Genomic DNA, 12,848 nt, shown 5'->3' with positions numbered 1-12,848 from the left:
TGTGTGTGTGTGTGTGTGTGTGTGTGTGTGTGTGTATATATATATATATATATATATATATATGACTGGAAATGGAAAATTATCAATGATAACATGTATGATTAAGCCACTATGCAGTATATTCTGAATGGGAAATCACATTTTATATGCTGTGACAATGTTCAGTGAATGAATGTAAAATTAATTAATTAATTTAAAATTTTAAAAAATTAATCACCCAATTTATAAGAGTGTTGTGAAGATTCAGTGGCTTAATATTACTGGGGACAGAGATGTGTCTGTGGTGCAGACAGGGAGGTTTCAAGTCTATGAGGTGAGGACACCTGGGGACTAGAGCTGGCACTGCACAGCAGGCAGATCAGGGACACAACATCCTAACACTTGTGGATGACCTTCAGAACCTACAGCCATGCACAAAGTGGAGGAGAGATTGACATTATTCTCTAAGCTATTTGAAGAGAGTGACTAAATGCACCTGGGTCAGGCTGTCTGTGGGTAGGAAGTGGCAGGGAGAATCCAAGAACATGATGGTGAATGGTAGGAGAAATGGAGGCAGGTTGTCTGAGGACCATCAGCAGAATTAATCCGAACTGCAGCAAGCACATGGAGAAGGATACCCTGAAGGTTGGCCAAAAACACAGCCGAGAGGAGGTCAAGCAGATATAATGGTAATTCAGGATTGGAAGGACAGAATTGTTATGTACCATCTTTTGGGATATCTGCCAACAAACTCTTGAAAATGACCACCTACCAACCACTTTGGTTCTTGATCCCTATTTAGGTTTTGAAACACACAAAATGAATACTAGTGCTTTGTTTTTGAGGAGCTCAAGACATTTTTCAAAGTCTGACAGTTTTTTCTCAAATCAGCTCTGTGAGATCTTAGCTTATTAGAGGAAGGCAAGATGAACTAAAGGAAGTAACTGAACATTTTAAGAAAGATGAGCTCTTGAAGAAAGCCTTTAAATGTTTGACTTAAGGTGAAATGGCCATGGCACCAATTTCTCAACAAGAACACAATGCAGGAGAAATTATTCAAGGAACATGTATTTATTTACTTGTGAGTGTTTGCAACTGACAGTGGGTTTGAAATTCTGCCTTGTAATAGATAGTCATCAGAAAAAACGGAGCCAAGATAGTTGCAATGAAAGAGTAGAAGTGAAATGACAAAATAGGATTACTGGTGGATAGTATTACCAAGCTTCTAGAGATCAAGGAGAACATGCCACTTAGACATGAAAAGAATGACTTCAGTGCCATGTATTCCACAAGGAAAAACTGCTCAGCTCTGGCTTGGTCCTGCTGCCTTTATAAGCCATGATTGCAGACCTAACCAAGTCTGTGTCAGTTGGTCGAGATACAGCATGCATGAAAGCTCTAAGAGAAATTGAACCTGGAGAAGAAATTGCTTGTTATTATAGAGATGGGTTCTTTTTGGAGAAAATAATGAGTTCTGCAACTGTTACAATTGTGGACGAGGGGGGACTCGTGCTTTTAAATTCAGAGTAGGACTGCCTACGCCTGCTCCTGTTATCAATAGCAAATATGGACTCAGAGAAATAGATAAATGTTTAAATAGGCTTGCAAAGTTGGGTGACAGCAGCAAAAATTCAGCCAGTGAATCTGTCAGCTCTAACACTGATGCAGATACCACTCGGGAAAAAACAAAAAACAAAAAACAGTGCAAGTAAGTAAGGGAGATGTAATAAACATATATTTTAAAAAATATTTTTCCCGTTTACTTAAATGATTTTGAACTTTTATTTATTGAGAGAAACTGGTGCTCCAGAGCTTCAGCAGCACTGCGAGTTCTAGTATAAAGGCACAGTCTGCATCCTCCCTCCAAATTTAACAGCACACTCTAGACTTTTTTATGATTACTTGGTATTGGATAGTGAATCCTTTATCATGTTTCAGGATTATTGTAAATTGAGGGAAATATTTCCAAGGTGTTAGTAACACTATAATGATGTTGTTAGGCCCAAGAAAAAGACAAAGGGCTGGTAGAATTATATAGGCTCGTAAATGGTCTATTGTCTAGCAGTTGGCGTAATGGCTATGTCACTGGACTCCCACGTAGTCGACTGCAGTTCGAGTCCCGGACCCGGTGGCTTAAAACTCATGCCGGGCGCATGTGCGTGCGTGCCCAAGATCCTGAGAGGAGAATGGAGGAGAAGGGATTGCGGCATGGCCATCCCCGGGGGGGGGGGGGGGGTTTTCGTGAGAGGAAAGAGCAGAAGGGTTGTTGTGATGGAGGACTCTCTAGTGAAGCTTTTCTGGGACCTTTTTCTGCTAAAACTTCTGGTTATTCCCAAATCATTATCACAACAAGCTATTGTTGTATCCTTCCAAGAAGTCAACAAGCATCCTAGAAAAATTGTTGCCATGACCTCTGCTCTCGACTGGTCCACTCTTGCTTTGACTGGACCACTCTCACCTGCTGGTAGCCACTGCTTTGACTATCCTTTATCTTCAGAACAGTAAAGATTTGATAAAACTCTATGAACAAATGCTTTAGGGGAACCAGCAGTTAGTGTAATGGCTATGTCGCTGGACTCCCACATAGTCGACCGTGGTTCACGTCCCGGATCTAGTGACTTAAAACTCACGCCAGGCACATGTGCGTACGTGCCCAAGATCCCGAGAGGAGAATGGAGGAGAAGAAATTGCGGTGTGACCATCCCCCCTGGGGGGGGTGATTTCTCGCGTTCTGTCTCTCTGTCTCTGTCTGTCTGGCAAGCACACGCGCCCTATAGCTAAAATCTCTAGCCATTCTGTTAGGGAAAAATGATGGACTTGGGGAGTTCATAGCTTCAGATCTTAAGATTTCTACCTTTTTACTGCCTTCTTATCTTTGTCAAAATAAACTAACCCAGTTCCCCAAACCCAGACTCTGAATTGTGACAGAGGAGCATTTTGAATGTTGCTATATTGGGGCACAGTGTATTAGCTACCGCAGAGTAGAGAGAGAGCTGAGGAGACTGGAATAAGCTTTGAGATGTCAGTTATGTGTGGGGGAAAGATCTAATGGAAACTGGAAAAGGAGAGTGAAAAATAAACAGAGAAGAAAACTTTAATGGGCAAAGGAAAACACATGCTATTTGTGAAGCTTTAAAGTTCTGGAACCATTCTAATTGCTATGGTTTGTTCATCTGAGTAAAGTCTAGTTTTCTCTAGCTACAACTAAAGTGGTAGACTCTTCAGTCTGACTTGTTTCTAACAGAGACAAAAGTTATAAGTTTTGGCGTGGTAACCCGCAAATTATGCCTGGGTTGACCAAAACGTTGGTTTAGATTCCTTAGCACTGAAGAGCTCTCTGAGATACCATTTCTAAGCTTTTCTCCCTACCTTCTCCCAACACTGGGTGCTCCCTCATGTCACAGATAATCCTGAAGAAAACAGGAGGGGTCTCTGATGATGTGAATGGCACTGCAGTGATTCCTGAGGCTACTTGCTGCTGGAGTCCAAGTGTAACCTCTGTGGTGTACAAGCAATACTGTAGTCCTATTGTAATCTTTTTAGCGTCCAACGTGAACTCACAAAAAAGGAAGTTAGTCAATCATTCATTGTTGACTGTTGATTCTAATAATAAATGCAGAAGAATGAAGAGTAAGTAAATACATGGCTTCATATATGTAAAGCTATTAAAACAAAGCCTGATCATAAAAGATACTATTGTTAGTCCTATCAATGACCCTTATTTCATATAGGTGATAATGTTCTCACTTAACCAATAGGGAAAGTAGGCCCAGAGACATTTATAATTCTCCTGAACTCACCCAACTCCTAAGAGTTGGAACTGAGATCGGAAGGAAGTTGGTGTGACTCCCAAACTCATGCTTCTCAGCATAATGAAATACTCACCATCTTCCAGAACAAGGTGATTAGCATGTGCTTAAAAGTGGGTTAGGGGAGACTTTTATGAAGTATTCGAATTAAGAAGAGAAGTGCTTACTTCTTTTTTTCATTTGTTTCAGAGCTGTCTTGTTTGCATATAGCCAATGAATGGAGTGGAGTGGGAAATGATAGGGACCCCATGATAGAAAGAGTTAATGTGAATTAGAGTGAGAAGACAACCCTCAGAGTGGGAGAATATATTTGCAAACTATGCCTCAGACAAGAGACTGATAACCAGAATATACAGGGAAGTTAAGCAGTTTACTCACAAAAATAAAAAATCCAATTAAAAGAAGGGCAAATGAGCTGAACAGACAACTCTCTTAGGAAGATGTAAGAAAGGCTGAAAGCGTATGAAAAAATACACAACCTCTTATCATAAGGGAAGTGTAAATCAAAACAAAACAAAACCACAATGAGATACCATCTAACCCCAGTCAGAATGACTAAGATTAAAAAAATAAATAATGTAAGTGCTGATAAGGCTACTTTGAAAAGGGAACCTTCCTATACTGTTGGAGGGAATGCAAATTAGTACAACCATTGTGGAGAACAATATGGACATTCCTCAAAAACCTACAAATAGAACTTGCATATGATTCAGCAGTTCCACTCCTGGGTATCTACCCAAAGGATGAAAAAACACAAAGTCAGAAAAACAGTTGCATATTTATTCCATGTTTATTGCAGCATTATTGACAATTTCTAAGACATGGAATTGACCAAAATCCAAGCACAGATGAGCAAATTAAAAACTTGCGGCACTTACATACTACAGAATACTCTTCAGCCATAAAAAGCAATGAAACCCTGATTTGATAAAAAGATGACTAATATAGATTTAATACTAAGCAAAGCTAGCCAGACTGAAATACAGGCATTGTATCCTCCCTCCCACGCCCCCTTAATATGTACTGAATGTCTGTGCTCTGTGGAAGAAACTGAAAGAGGGTACAACCGCAGGCAGGGCAACTATGGATGCTAGAGACAGGAGGAGGTGGGTAGTTGTGATAAGCAGGGCGATTAGGAGAAAAAAAGAAATATTTAACAGACACAAATATGAAAAGGTATCTGCTGATGATAATGTATATGGTGATATCTGCGACTTGACTGATAGGCACTGTGTTCATGCCAGGAAAAACAATTTTGTACACTGTAAAGATGTAGTGATTAAACGTATATATTTTTTACCTTCTATTTATTTATTTATTTTAATTTACATTTTATCACATCTTTACGGTATACATTTCTTTTTCCAATACAAATACCATGCATGCCAGTCAAGACAAGGTTATTACTATATACATTATCATCAGCAAATAGCTTCTCATTTTTTGTCAGTTAAGCATACTTTTACCCACTTTTTCCTTCCCCTTTCCCCTCCCTCCCTTTCATAGTAAACTTATTTTTTTTCACATTTTATTGATTCAAAAGAGATCTTAAAGCATGGAAAAGCTAGAACCTAGTGACAAGTGCGCTGGAATTTTCTTCTGAAACACTGTTTTTCCTCTCTCCTTTCCCCCTTTTACTAAAGAGAGGTATAAACTTACTTATTTGCAAAAAAAGAAAAGAAAAAAAGAAAAAAAAATAGGTTAATCTCGATTTGGTCTGTTATTTGCACAAAGCCCCATAAAAATTCAATTTCTGATGCAAGGCAACAGATACTATTGTATCATTGAGCTTGTGCAAATGATCATTCTACCACAAAATAAGAATGCTCACAAATAAAGGAATCAGGAAGGGAGAAAAGTTTATGTTTCTATGTAAAAAATTCTTTTTTTTTTTTTTTTAACAAATTGTTAAACCTAACAACTCAAAAGAAAATAAAAATTCTTAAATCTGGAAAACAAAGCATAGAAGAAAATCAGTAATGTTTTAGAAAACAGTCATAGAATGCTATTTCACCAATTCCGTCTTGTGGAATCTCTTTTGTTGAATTTGCAGTGTTACTGTGGTCTGACATTTCTGTTATATTCAACATGATTATTGATATTTCAGAACTTGTTCCTACCATTAAGTTGGCCTTTTTTTGGATCATTTTTTGTTCTCTTATTTGTCTGTCTGTCTTTACTTTTCCTGGTACAGTACTCCCTTCAGATCTTCTTGAAGAGCTACTTGTGGAATCTCTTTTGTTGAATTTGCAGTGTTACTGTGGTCTGACATTTCTGTTATATTCAACATGATTATTGATATTTCAGAACTTGTTCCTACCATTAAGTTGGCCTTTTTTTGGATCATTTTTTGTTCTCTTATTTGTCTGTCTGTCTTTACTTTTCCTGGTACAGTACTCCCTTCAGATCTTCTTGAAGAGCTATAGTCTGGTGTTGATAAATTCTTTCAGGTTTTGTTTATCTGAGAATGTTTTTATCTCTTCTTCCCACATGAAGGATAATCTTGCTGGATACAGTATTTTTGGTTGAAATTGTTTTTCACTTAACACTTCGAACATATTTTTCCATTCTTTCCTTGCTTGCATTGTTTCTGACGAGAGGTCCAATGTTAGCCTGATGGGATGTACTTTGGTTTTTGTCTTGCCAATTTTAGCATTTTATCTCTGTCTGTGGTTTTGGTCAGTCTGGCTATGATGTGCCTTAGAGAAGCTCTTCTTGGGTTGATTTTAGTGGAGTTCTTTGTAGTTCTTGGGTCTGGATATTTGAATGCCTCTCTAGGTTTGGTAAGTTTTCTTCCAGGATTTCATGCAGATCAATCCCCTTTTTAGTTTCTTCACCTGGGCTACCGATTATCCGATGTTGAAACATCTATCTATTATTACTTGTATATTTTTCTAATTTTCTGGGTCATTTTCTCAGTCTTTTTGGTGAATTTTTCTAGGTCAGAGATCTTCTACATCTGAGATTTGATCTTCTGCATGATCTAATCTGCTTTGAATACTTTAAGGGAAGATTTGATTTCCTGTATTACAGCCTTCATCTATAACAATTCTGTTTGATTCTTGTTTATGGTGTATATTTCCTCTTTCAGATCATGCAGGAACTTCCTCACCTCCTGGAAGTTGGTGTCTCTTTTCTCTTGCATTTTCTGGAGTTCGTTGTCTCTCTTCTCTTGCATCTCTGTTAGTTTTGTCATTGTGAATATACTAAATTCTTTATCTGACATTTCCACGAATTCCATTGTACTGTTCGTGGATGATGAAGAGCTGTTGTTCTTTTCCTTTGGGGGAGAGATATTTTCTTGATTTTCCATATTTCTTGTGTCTCTGTGGTGGCAGTTTTTGGTCATCTGTTGGATTACATGTTACTTCCTAACTTCTTGGAGTTAATGCTGAGTGTTAGAGGCGTGCAGAAGGAGATGGCCTGCAATTTTTCTGCAATTCAGTTTCCCTGATCCTCACCAAGCAACCTGTACTTTTCTCAATGGAACTGAATATTACAAAAGCCTCACAATTTCAAGGGAATAGGGGCACCTGGGGTGAGCTGCAGGGTTTAAAGTATTCAGATGTTTCAGTAGTGTGTACCTAGACCTGCCTAGACAGTCGATATGTGGAAGGTGAGAGGCAAGGTGAGAAAGTCAGGTAAAAGAAAGGAAACAAAGGGAAAAAGACAAAAAATATTTAAAAAGACAAAACAATGAAAAGGGAAAAAAAATTATTTTAAAAAAGGTAAAAAAGTGAGAACCGCTCAGTACGCTACCTTGCTGTGCGAAGTGGGCAGGGCTAGGCCCACCTTAGATGCATATAGATTCTGAAATTAGCAAGAGAAAGGAGAGGTTAGAGACAAGAGACAGTACATACAGATTTAAAATATATATATACACGTGTGTGTGTGTGTATGTGTGTGTGTATGTATGAGAGAAAAATTTTGAGAGAAAGGGAGAGAGACAGACAGAGACAGAAAGAAGACAGAGACCACCCTACCTGGCTTTTCAGTGGGTGTTGGGCTGGAAGGAGGGGTTTGAGGCAGAGGCTTTGTGGTTATAGAGGCAGGGCCAGACCCTCCTCAGGTTCTGGCTTCTGGCTTTTCATCGGGTGTTAGGCCGGAAGGTAAATGTAAATTTTTAAAAAGTAATAAAATATGAAAATTAAAAATAAAGAGTTAATGTGCGTGCATATACACCTGTGTTCCTTTTAGGAATGGCTCAGGGCCTGGAGAGGGAGCACCCCATTCAACTTCTAAATGTGGAAATCTTTCAGAGAACAAACATCAAAGAGACCCCTTGTATCGTACAGCCTGAGTTTGTACCAAACTAAAAACTTAATGGTTTAGCATAAGTTTTACTCATGTACAGTGGCCATTTTTATTCTTTTATCTCCAATTATAATCTGGACAGTTAAGATACACAAGTGGTATTTTCCTCCCAAATTTCTATTGTTCAGACTCTCAAGTCAACTATATGTAAACATGATTTGTGGTCCCAGTATGGAATCTTGCAGTATTATCTTCCGTGAAGATTGGCCTCTGACATTGAATTGGTTTTCGTGGGTCCGTTCTACTTATGGCAGCTAACTTGAAAATGCTGGTTTTATCTTGTGAAAAGTGGCTATTTAGTTTTCTTTCTGAATTAATTATCTTCCATGTTAATTAATGAGTTCTTTGACATTCAGGAGAGCATTTACTGCCTTGTGTATTAAATTCTACCCTAATTTTGTTCTGACACCTTGCTTGCTACTTGGTGAGAACTTGATTAATTTTTATATGGAGTACGTACGAAAAAAGACATTAATGTCATTCTCTCTCTTTTCATCAGTAGCTAATCAAAGTATTAATCAGTTTTGCTTTGCCAGAGAGCACATGCATTTGCCAGAGAGAGAGACAGAGAGATGAGAAAAGAGAAGAAAAAAAGCACCCCTTCCACCTGCCCCATTGTGGATGCTTTCTACTCCAATTCTTCTTCCTGTCAGGATTTTGGGCGTGCACACATATGTGCCTGGCATGTTTCTCAAGCTGCTGGGTCAGAGCCTAGAATCGTAGGGTCAGCCCTTTGGGATCTCTCGTCCCTGACCACCAGGCCACAGAACCAGCTCTTTAGTTGTTCTTGGATATGTAAGTAGTGTTGTTTCTTTTAAAAAGATGTATGGGGCCAGAGGGTGGCATGGTGGCTAAAAGCTCTGGATCTCACATGGCCAACTTCATGGCAGCTTGAAAAATACAGTGGGCATGTGCACATGCCCAAAATTCGAAGAGAAGAATGGAGGAGAAAGGATTGTGGTGGGACCATTGCCCTGGAGAGTGATTTCTCACTTTCCCTCTCTCTGGCTCTGTCTCTCTCTAGTGAGTGCACATGCCCTATAGCAAAGTAGAATAAATAATATAAAATGTTATAATGGGGCTGAAAGAGTTGTGCATAGAAAGCTGAATCCCACATGACTGCTGATGATTGGAATGCCAGCTTCAGTGGCTTATAAAACATGCTGGGCAGATGTGCATCTGTATCAGAAATTCTGATGGAATGGAGAATAGGAGGAAAAAGAATTGGGGCATGACCATGCCCTATTGGGAATTGCTCTCTCTCTCTCTCTCTCTCTCAAGCACACGTGCCCTATTGCAATAAAAAACTTTTTTTTTTTTTTTCTATCATAGGCAAGCCTATTTTGAAGTTTGAAGGATTTATGTTTATTAAGTGTTTCTTGTGTGCTGGGCATTGTTCTAAACTCCCTTGTGAAGTCAGTCATTTACAAGAGGACTACTGCTTATACAAGGAATCTTCCAAAAGTTTATGGAAAGTGAACCATGTATGGGTTTCAAAAATCATTTGCACCAAAATAAACTCCTACTTTAATTGCATTTCCCCCAGAACTTCTTGAAGTTCTCTTGTACAGTTTGAATATGCAACAGAACAGGCCTGAACAAATATATTCATCTTTGAAGTGGAATGACAAGATTTCAAGTCACAAAAATGTGACCTGAAAAAATAAATATTCTTGGGAAAGGTGTGTATGATGCTTGCTTACTTTGGCAAAGTTAGAAAACTTTGATGAAGTTGTAAAGACATTTAAGAATCAAAGCCCAGCACTTTTTAAAAATCTTTTTAAAAATTTTTAGTTTCTGTGTGTCATTACAGCATGCAAAATGAATTTTCCCATCTAGAATACACTGAATATTGACCCAATCAAAAATATTACCATACCTATTATCTTCAACAGATCATTTTCCATTTTATGTTTCTTAACTGGTTTACTTCTTTCTTTCCCCCCCTTGATTCTCTCCCCTCACCCTCTGTCATTTCCCACCTTCTGCCCACACTGTCTGGGTGTCCACAGTTGCTCTCTGTGCCTTCATACTGTCCAGTATTTCAGTTTCTGCCATGGAGTGCAGACATTTGGTATATATTGAGGGGGGACATACAGTGCCTCTCTTTCATTTTCTGGTTTGTTCACTTAGCAGTAGCTCTTCTGTATTTGTCCACTTTCTATCATATGCCACAGTGTCTCTCTTTTTCTTTTTTTTAGCACTGTGCAGCTTTATTAACCATTCAAGTATAGTAGCACCTGGTACGTTTGGGACAGAATTGGAATTGAAAAATGAACAGATATTCAGCATCTAACAGTTCCAAAGAAGCCACTACATACACTTTTTTACAAATGGGATTTCACAGTGCCAAAAATACCCATTAACCCACACACCGAGTGCGCTGAAATAGAAAAGATGCAACGAGAAAAATAGCTACATTAGAAAGACCTTCAGCACTTTAAAAAAGGAATCACTTTCAGTTTCTCCCCTTGAGCCCCTAAAACAACATCTTACAGTCTGAATCTACCTATACAGTCCTACATCAGCTTCTAGAATATTTGTGTGTGTGTGTGGGAGAGATGCTGGCCTGTACAGTCTTCAGATATTTAGGAAGGGGTGGAGGAGAAGTCAGTCATCTTCAGTCTCTACAACAAGATCTCTGGATTCTTTGTTCTTCCCACTTCCTCACGCGCTTATCCTTCTCGCAAACGCTCCAGTTTCGCCGCCCTCTGTGCCTCGCAGTTCGCTTTGTTACCTTCCATTTTGTGGGTCAGCTTCTCTTCCGCTGTCTTACTGAAGTTGTTCTCCTCTATGGCTTTCTGAAGCACTTCTTTCTCATGTTCTCGTGTCTCAGCGAGTTGCTTCAGGTCCTCGGTTTCACGGGACTTTCTTCTGCAGCTTCTAATTTCTTCTGAATTTCCTCCAGGGAAAGATCCTTATTTTTTGCGGGGGACAGGGGGAACTCTGGGACAGATTCTCAGAATCAGCTCAAAATCCTGGCCTGATGCACACTTCTCCAGTGCTTTCACCTGGATATGAGAAGACACCACGGCGAATAGAAAATAAGGAACTGGAGGTGTATTCTAATATAGTCCACTGATAGGAACGCCCTGCTCCATCCCAGCCGACTGGCCACACTGAGTAATATTCTGTAGTGTGTATGTTCTACACTTTTTCAATCCATTCTAATGTTTGTGGACATTTGGGTCAGTTTCATGTCTTAGCAGTTGTGAATTCTACTGTAATAAATATGGATGTGCAAATGTTTTTTATTCAACTGAGCATTTTCTTATCCTTTGGGTAGATATCCAGGAGTGGAATTGCTGGATCATATGGCAGTTCTATCTGTAGGTCTTTGAGGAACCTCCATATTGTCTCCACATTGACTGTACTAATTTACATTCCCAGCAACAGTGTAGGAGAGTTCCCTTTTCACCACAGACTCACCAGCATTTATCATTTTTTTTAATCTTAGCCATTCTGACTGAGGTTAAGTGGTATCTTATTATAGTTTTTATTTGTATCTCCCTCATAATAAGAGAGATTGAGCATTTTTATATGCTTTTTTGCTGTTTGTATGTCTTCTTTAGAGAGTTGTCTGTTGAGCTGATTTGCCCAACCTTTAATTGAGTTCATCTTTTTTTTGGGGGGGGGTAAGTTGTTAGAGTTCCCCTTATATCCTAGTTATTTGTCCCTTATCTGAAACATAGTTTGCAAATATATTCTCCCATTCCAAATGTTATCAATTTACTCTAATTATTGTTTCTTTTGCTGTGCAGAAGCTTTTTAATCTAATGTAATCCCACCTGTCTATTTTGGGATTATTGTCTGTACTTTGCGAGTCTTGTACAAGAAGTCTTTGCTTACTTCTATGTCTTTAAGAGTTTCTACTGTACCAGTAGTTTCGAGGTTTGAGGTCTTCGATTTAGATCTTTGACCCATTTTGAGTTGATTTTTGTGAATGGTGAAAGATCGAGGTTCAGTTTCATCTTTTTGTAGGCAGATACCCAGTTTTTCTAGCACCATATGCTAAAGAGGTTTTCTGTTCCTTACTGGATTGACCTTACTGGATTGTCAAAAATCAGTTGACTGTACATTTTGAGGTTTATTTCTGGGGTCTATTCTGTTCTATTGTTTTACATGCCTGGTTTTGTGCCAGTACCATGCTGTTTTAATTATCACAGCTTTGTGATATATTGGGGTTGGGGAGATGTCCCCTACTCCACTCTTATGCAGAATTGCTTTGGCAACATGGGGTCTTTTATGATTCCAGACAATTTCTATGATTTTTTTTTCTAAATCTGTGGAGAATATCTCTGGTAATTTGATTGGGATTGGATTAAATGTAGATGAGTTTGGGTAGGATTGACATTTTGATTTTATTAATTCTTCCAATGCAGGAATATGGGATGTCCTCCCCCCTTTTTTTTTGTCATTTTCAATTCTTTTTTTAGATTTTCATAGTTCTCCTTGTAGAGGTCTTTGACTTCTTTAGCTATATATATATATATATATATTCCTAGGTATCTTATGCTTTTTATGGTTATTATAAATGGGATTACTTTCTTCAGTTCTACCTCAGTTCACTGATTGTTGGTGTATAGATGTGCTATAGAAATTTATATGTTGATTTTGTATCCTGCCGCTTTATTGTATTTACTTATTACTTCCAGGAGTTTTGTTTTTTTTTTTTTTAATGGATTCTTTGACTGTCCCGTGTATATAATTGTGTCATGTGCAAATAGAGATAATTTTACTTCTTCT

General features: G+C 38.6%; 1 protein-coding gene and 2 pseudogenes across 1 annotated transcript in view; 2 read left to right on the top strand and 1 right to left on the bottom strand.

The window, feature by feature from the left end:
- Positions 1 to 12,848, top strand: part of EVC2 (EvC ciliary complex subunit 2) — a 209,103-nt gene that overhangs the window by 100,362 nt on the left and 95,893 nt on the right. The gene's annotated exons all lie outside the window — the stretch shown is intronic.
- On the top strand, positions 507 to 1,691 carry LOC102480224 (histone-lysine N-methyltransferase KMT5B pseudogene; annotated as a pseudogene).
- LOC102479809 (stathmin pseudogene) lies at positions 10,713 to 12,026 on the bottom strand (annotated as a pseudogene).

This window comes from Tupaia chinensis, unplaced genomic scaffold (assembly GCF_000334495.1).
Source record: "Tupaia chinensis unplaced genomic scaffold, TupChi_1.0 Scaffold141490_1, whole genome shotgun sequence".
NCBI classification, from domain to species: domain Eukaryota; kingdom Metazoa; phylum Chordata; class Mammalia; order Scandentia; family Tupaiidae; genus Tupaia; species Tupaia belangeri.
The sequence above is the reverse complement of the archived record's forward strand: the minus strand, read 5'-3'. Positions and strand labels throughout refer to the sequence as shown.